This window comes from Mustela lutreola, chromosome 1, assembly GCF_030435805.1.
Source record: "Mustela lutreola isolate mMusLut2 chromosome 1, mMusLut2.pri, whole genome shotgun sequence".
Lineage (NCBI taxonomy): Eukaryota > Metazoa > Chordata > Mammalia > Carnivora > Mustelidae > Mustela > Mustela lutreola.
In genome coordinates this window covers 157068461-157076546 of record NC_081290.1, presented here as the reverse complement: position 1 = coordinate 157076546, position 8086 = coordinate 157068461, and positions in this window count along the sequence as shown.

Genomic DNA, 8086 nt, shown 5'->3' with positions numbered 1-8086 from the left:
GTCATGATCCCAGGGTCCTGGGATCTAGTCCCACATCAGGCTCTCTGCTCAGCAGGGAGCCTGTTTCCCCCTCTCTCTCTGCCTGCCTCTTTGCCTACTTATGATCTCTCTATCAAATAAATAAAATATTTTTTAAAAAAATGGGACCGCGGGAAGCAGAAGTGAGCCACTTTCCTATCCACATCCACTCATCTCCTCCACCCGTATGTACCTGGCAGGCAGCTTGGAAAAAGAAAGCCTTGGATGATCACCATTTCTTTCTTTCTTTCTTCTTCTTCTTCTTCTTCTTCTTTTTTTTTTTTTAGATTATTTATTCATTTATTTGACAGACAGAGACACAGCAAGAGAAGGAACACAAGCAGGGGGAGTGGGAGAGGGAGAAGCAGGCTTCCTGAGCAGGGAGCCCGATGTGGGGTTTGATGTGGGGCTCCATCCCAGGACCCTGGCTGGGATCAGGACCTGAGCCGAAGGCAGAAGCTTAACGACTGAGCTACCCAGGCGTTCCAATAATCACCATTTCATATTCTTGAGCTTTCTCTAAAAACACTGGTCCTTATCTAAATGTGTTTAAACTGAACTTATGCAGCAAAGGTACACCCACATTTTGATTCCTACTGATTGAAGTGGAGGTTTATGGGATCTAACCATAGAGCCCAGGCTGTCAAAGGCAAAAATACTCTTTGCTGGTAACACAGAGGAGCTCATTCGCATCACAGTATTAAAAAGATATGTATCAGGAGATAGCTGTGAGATCAACACACAATCAACTTTCAGTTCTCTTCCCCCATGCATCTCCAGAGGGACATAAATGCCTTCCCTCTGACAGCTGGGCACTGTAGAGCCACAGACTGCGGGGCTGGTGACAGCACTTCCTTTAGCCAAACTGACCTGCAGGACCTGCTGAGTTCCATCAGCCCCACACTGGTCACCACCTTCGCTTTGATGCCTCGATGTGGGTGTGTAACTGACCATCTATAGAGGGAAGTTTTCAAATCTTCTTGTATGAAAACCACCCAGGGGCTGGCTGGCCTTCTCTGCTCTGGAGCTGAAGTTATTTTGTCTTAGAGCTGATGTCTCAATTCTTTCTTTAACATGAAAGCACAGTGGATCAACAGGAGTTTTGAAAATCTATACGCAGGAAGATTTATCAAGTCTAGTCCATTTTATCATCATTAGAGGGGAGTTTCGAAAGTATATCTTCCAACATGAATAATCTGGAAAAGAAGGAAGTTAAAATAAACTGCCTAATAGAGGTATGACATTAAAGAGGAACGTAAAGCCCTGCAGTGGCCATTTAGGATCTAATTTTTTTTTTTAATTTGGATCACAAAAAAAATATGGAATGATGTCAGTAGCTAAAATCGCAGATGCACAGGGACTGCACACATGAAGCTACAACACAACTGATATTTGGAAGTAAATGAACTTGTAATCCTTTAAAAAAAAAAAAGCAAAAAACAAAAAACAAACAAAAGACAAAATTCTCATAAAAGAAAACACCAGGCTGAGAGTTTCCCAAGATTTTTTTTTTTCCTATTCTTTCTGTAGTAGATAAAAGGCAGCGTATATCTTACAGAAAGAGAAATCAACTCACAGGACACTAAGAGAATAAAAGATTGTTAAAAATCACACAGTGAGGCTATGCTTGCTTTTTAGACTCCAAACACATAACTCGAACCCCATTACTGCACGGTTGTTTTAGAGGGGATTTTTACGTGACAGCCTGTTTTCTTTCATCGCCAAAGAAAAGGAAATAAAAGATTCCACTAGATATATTGGAACAGGTTTAGGTATTAAAGAGAGAAAAACATTTATTGTGTGGTGTTGTTGACTTAACGCTCCATGCCGCAGAGCCACTAAAAGATACTACTTAGCACCTTCTTGGAAAGCCAGTTGAAAGTTAGCAGATGGTTTCTTTCACAACAGTTTTGATAGGCACTTTTCCTGATCTCTTAACTCTGTGATGGATGAGGTATATTTTTTTTAACACAGAAATCGTATGGCCGACTGTGAGGATAGAAGAAAGAAACAGGTGTCAGGTGATAGACACAGAAGATCAAGTTTGACTTGAAGCACTGTTTCCACTTTTTTCTTTTCTTTCTTTCTTTCTTTTTTTTTTTTTTTTTTTTTTTTTTTTTTGAGTTGAAAGTCAAGAAAAGGGCTAACTCCCTACAGAGAGGAGATTTTTAAGATGAAAATGCAAAGTTGGGGATTTCAGACTAAAACTGTCTTTCCATCATAGAAAAATGCATGAGTGTTATGGCTTTGGGAGAAGATTAAGGGAGAAAAGAGTCTCCGGCAAAGACCCGTTAAGGCTATGAATTGTTAGGTTAGGACGGTGTAAGTGTAGCAAATTCTTCTTACTCTCTATGAATAGTGCAGAAAGATACATAATTGTGTCTGGGGACTTAAACGACACTTTAAAGATTTATGACTTAAAATGAATGTAAAATATGAGTCTAGCAATGCCTGCTTTTTTTGTAGCTGCTACAGGGTTTGATTTGCAAATGCATTTGATCCAGAGAAATGGAACTTTGTAATTTACCCGCCGGCATAACAGATGATCCAATGTTCATTTAGTCCCTTTCCCTGTACTGCTAACAGAATGTATTATGATTTAGTAAAATTACTCAGTATTTGGAGTGGGGGCTAGGGAGATTTAGAGGTGAGAAAGGGTTACATTACAGAACGATGTCTTCTAGGAAATAAACTTGCCTTAGGGTGATATAAAATGAGCAACTGGTGAAGGCAGTTACATTTTTTTTTTCTTTTTTTTAGCTGAGTCCAGTAATACTTGACAACTGGCATTATCAGTACACACTTATAACTATATTGCATTTCCCTTGGCTTTGCTCTCATCTTATTTAATATTCCTTCATAACTTTTCACTTAAAACATAGCAAGGAGATGTAGAAAGAAAATCATATGGGTGCATAAATAATTCATAGGCACCCGAAGGCATAAAAATCATGCTAGACAAAAACAAGTAGTAAGGAAGGTGAACAAGAAGTTAAATTTAAATGTTGTTAAAACACACACACACACACATCAAAAAACCCAGTGGAAATCTAACTGAAGGTGTCTGAAAACGAATATAAAATGATATCTTTCTCTCCATGAGGATATATGTAACCTTGCTCTTTGGCCCACATCATAGTAATTGAACTAATTCATCAGGGATTGTCTTAAATTTGAGGAACTTTAGTGTCTGTTAGATTATTAAGGTACTGAACTGTGAGCTCAGCTCAATACAAAGAGATTTGCAACTCTATTTACATAGTGTTCTTTACCTTCTAAGATAATATTCTGAACTCTGCCCAGGCTTTCTTAGAAGCACTTGTCAATCCATTTACAAACTTCAATGGTCTTAAGTCCCCAGATTCAGAATAACAAAGGTTCTGGTGCTGAATAAAAGATAGTGACTGCACTTTCTTTCTTTCTCTTTTTTGTTTTTTTTAAATCATCTCTACACTCAATGTGGGGCTTGAACAACGTTGAGATCAAGAGTCTCATACTCCACTGGCTAAGCCAGCCAGCAACCTCTGATGATACTTTTCAGAGATAGTATATGTGTTTAAAACATAAGTTTCTTTGAAGGAGAAAAAAAATTCAATAGCCTTAGATTTGAGAATACTTTACAAAGCAGCCAACCATTTTTATATATATTCCTGTAGCATGGCAGGGTTTGATAGCTTATTTTCCCATAAGTAATGAAGCATGTACAAATACAGAATAAGAATATACAGTAATCCAAACCCCTAAAATTTAATTCCTAGACATGAAAGGCAGCCAAATTACTTTTTATTTATTAGTGTTATACTTCCCTGTTTCCTTTTATTCTTCATAAGATAGATTAATGATAATAATAATGTTTAACATTTATTTAATATTTACTATATGTCAAACACTATGCTAAGTACTTTACAAGATTTATCCCATTCAATCTTCCTAATAGGCCTCTGAGTTACCCACAGTTAACAGATGAGGGAACTTAGATAAGAAACTCAGCCAGTGAGATAAAGCTAGTAAATGATGGAGCTGGATTCCAGCAGTCTCTATCCTGAATATGCATCCTCTTAAACACTGTGTTCTTTTCTGGGCTCATCATAGAAGAAATGGTCAGCGAGCCTTGGTGGCTCAGTCGGTTAAGCACTGGACTGATTTTGACTCAGGTCATGATCTCAGGGTCCTGAGATCAAAACCCATCTTGGGTTCTGTGCTCAGCAGGGAGTCTCCTTAGGATATTTTCTCTCTCTTTCTCTCTTTCTGCACCTCCTCCTGCTTTCTCTCTCTCAAATAAATAAATAAGTCTTTAAGAAAAGAAGAGGGGCACCTGGGTGGCTCAGTTGGTAAGCATCTGCTTTCCGCTTAGGTTATGATCCCAGTGTCCTGGAATTGAGCCACATGCCGGGTTTCCTGCTCAGCAGGAAGCCTGCTTCTCCCTCTCCCACTTCCCTTGCTTGTGTTCTCTCTCTCGCTCTGTCTCTGTCTGCCAAATAAGTCAATAAAATCCTAAAAATAAATAAATAAATAAAATTTTTTAAAGAAATAATCACTGGTCCTATTGTTCTGAAGCAAAATTAAGTATATTGAGTGTGTCTTGGATCCTTACTAATGGATCTGCTGAACTGAAAGGACTTTCAGTTTTAACCAGGAAGTTACCGTAAATATGGATATCAAGGATTATGAAATCGTAATGACGTGTATAATTACAATTATCTGTAGCATTATCTCCCAATCACACTATATCATTTTTTAGTCCACAATCATTTTTTTGATCACCTACAATGTGCCTAGCTTTTTAAAAATAGTAGGAAGATTGGGACAAGAAATAAATTATACAGATATTTTATCTAGGTAGACATCATTCAGCAAATTTTATTGATATTTTTGTACTCACTGTCACTTAAGAAATGACTAGCAAATGCTTTTAATGACAAAATTGTCTGAAATTGCTGTCATATTTTTATTGAGAATTTCTTCCCCCAGGATGATTTAGATTTGTCTCTTAATCGCCTGCGGTTTGGGAGAATGAAGAATCAAGGGGATAACCTCTGCGGTTCCAGAATCATTTCCGACTTTTCGTGGGACTGGAGGTTCTATAGGGCACCAAGCATCCTTGCCTAAAGGAAGTGAAGAGGACGGAGAGATGGGACAAAGTCACAGAGAAGGGATGCTATCTTGCCCTCCGTGTTCTTTACACCCGTCAGTGGCAAATACTTGACTTTAATCCCATGTGCTCTCTCAAGGATGAAAATATTCTTCTCAGAGAATCCTTGATTTATTAGAGTGGCTGCTATTCTAAAGCAAAAACTGGTAGTGTGTTTATGAAAAGAGATGGTGGGGAAATGACAAAAATAGTATTCCCTCTAGAAAAGTGGTAAGAAAAAATAGAGAGAGAGAGAGAGGTGCCTGGGTGGCTTACTGGGTTAAGTGTCTGCCTTCAGGTCAGGTCATGATCTTAGGTTTCTGGTATTGAGCCCCCCATCGGGCTCTCTGCTCAGTGGGGAGCCTGCTTCTCCCTCTCCCTTTGCCCCTCCTCTGTCCTCTGCTCCCTGCTCATTCTCTCTTTCTGTCTCTCACTCACTCTCTCTCAAATAAATAAATAAAATCCTTGGGCGCCTGGGTGGCTCAGTGGGTTAAGCCGCTGCCTTCGGCTCAGGTCATGATCTCAGGGTCCTGGGATCGAGTCCCGCATCGGGCTCTCTGCTCAGCAGGGAGCCTGCTTCCCTCTCTCTCTCTGCCTGCCTCTCCATCTACTTGTGATTTCTCTCTGTCAAATAAATAAATAAATAAAATCTTTTTAAAAAAAATAAATAAATAAAAAATAAATAAAATAAAAAATAAAATCCTTAAAAAATAGGAGAAAATCTGGAAATAAGTAAAGGGCTTTCTCTTATGCATATCAACAGGATCACACGGAGAATTGCTTAAACCATTCCTCAACATAGGGCAATCTATGGATTTCAGGATTTCTTTTTTTTTTTTTTTTTAAGATTTTATTTATTTATTTGTCAAAGAGAGCGAGAGAGAGCGAGTACAGGCAGACAGAGTGGAAGGCAGAGTCAGAGGGAGAAGCAGGCCCCCTGCGGAGCAAGGAGCCCGATGCGGGACTCGATCCCAGGACGCTGGGATCATGACCTGAGCCGAAGGCAGCTGCTTAACCAACTGAGCCACCCAGGTGTCCCGGATTTCAGGATTTCTTGTTCATTGATGTCCATTCCCTTTTTCAGGAAGGCTTGTGGAAGGTCATAGATCCTCTTCGCTCTACTCTATTCCCATCCTGCCAGTGGTGGACGTTGCAGACTGTATTTTGATTTTTTAGAACAAGTGTATTTCTAACCAGGCCTAGAAAACTCCCGGATAAGAGGGCAGTCTTCTAAGAAAGGTACTTATAAGCTCTTCAGAGAATTATCGATCCTTCTCTCTTGGATCAAGAGCTCAAATGAGCTCATCTGAGCTCTTGATCCATATGTAGTTAGTCTAAAATACAAATCTCTCCTTAGAAAGGTCATGTAAGAGGAACAATATTTGTAACAGAATCTTCTCGTGCTTTTTACTTACTATAATATCATACTCTCGAAGCCGGAAGAAAGTAGAGGTCATCGATGTGGGAGTCTCCCATAAATTCCATAAGAAGTAATCACTTGCTAAATACCATCTGAGGTTAAGTTCTACCTTCATGAGATTATCATCTTTTCCTTATTCTGAAGTAAAGCCTGTCTTCATGATTCCACTCATAGGCTCTAGCTGTACCTCTTAGAGTATTAGAAATTTCTACTCTTTCTGTCACATAAGAGTCTGCTAACATTTGAAGACAGTTACGTATACATAAGCTCTTGTGTCTTGCTGTTTATAGAGAACAGAACATGGGATCTAGGGTCCTAGATTCAAAACATGACCCTAAAATTTACCACTTATAAGGACTTGGATATGACATTAAATGTCTCTAAACCTCAGGGTGCTTGGATGACTCAGTGGTTAAGCATCTGCCTTCAGCTCAGGTCACAATCCTAGGGTCCTGGGATCAAGGCCCGCATCGGGCTCCCTGTTCAGTAGAAAGTCTGCTTTTCCCTCTCCCTCTACTGTGTTCCCTCTCTCACTGTCTCTCTCTCTCTGTAAAATAAATCTTAAAAACAAAAAACAAACAAACAAAAAAACCCACTAAACCTCAACATTCTTTAATGGAAAGGAGAAGAAATAACACCCGTCTTATGTAGTTAGTCGTTAAGTGTGTTAAACTAATGTATGCAGAGTGCCTTTTATTAGTGGTACTTAATTAATTGTGGCTAGTATAATTATTAATACTGTGGCCTCAAATCCTCTCCTTCCACCCCATTTTCTCTCCTGATGCAACAGAACAGAGCTTCGTAAACACTGTATCACAGGTGTGCCAAAATATTATCATTTTTCTGTGGGTGCCATAACCTTGGGGTGTAGGTGAGAGAAGCATCCTATTCGTTTTTATGTTCTTCCCCCTACTGGAGCGATCTAGTCGTTAAGCAGCTACCTTGGCTCAGGTCATGATCCCAGGGTCCATGATGAAGCCCCACATCAGGCTCCCTGCTCAATAGGAACCTGTCCCACTCCCCCTGCTTGTGTTCCCTCTCTTGCTGTTTCTCTCTCTCTCTCTCTCTCTGTCAAATAAATAAAATCTGTAAAAAAAAAAAAAATTGTCCTTTAAAAAAAAGTCTCTCTCCCTCGCACTGTAAATATTCTTTCATGATCAACATTTGAGCAGCAACTTTTGCTAGAAATAAAAGATTCTCTAAGAAAATAGGGTAGTTCTTGACATGTATTAGTCTCTCAGTCTTAAGTGTGACCCAGCAAGGCTTTCCCCGCTCCACCTGTATCCTACAAATGTTATCATTTTCTGGGGTCAGCGTGGTGTAAAAAAGTTAGGGCAAGACCACAGTAGTGTTTATTAATGTTGTCTTGGTGTGTGGTACTCAAATTTAACTCAACCTTATACTCCAGAAGGTTAAGAAGAGTAGGATGAATTATAGTCTTCATTTGTTCTAGACACGATCCACGTTCCTCTGCTCTACAAAAGTAGAGTGTACCTCTGAAACCTTTCATTATCTGA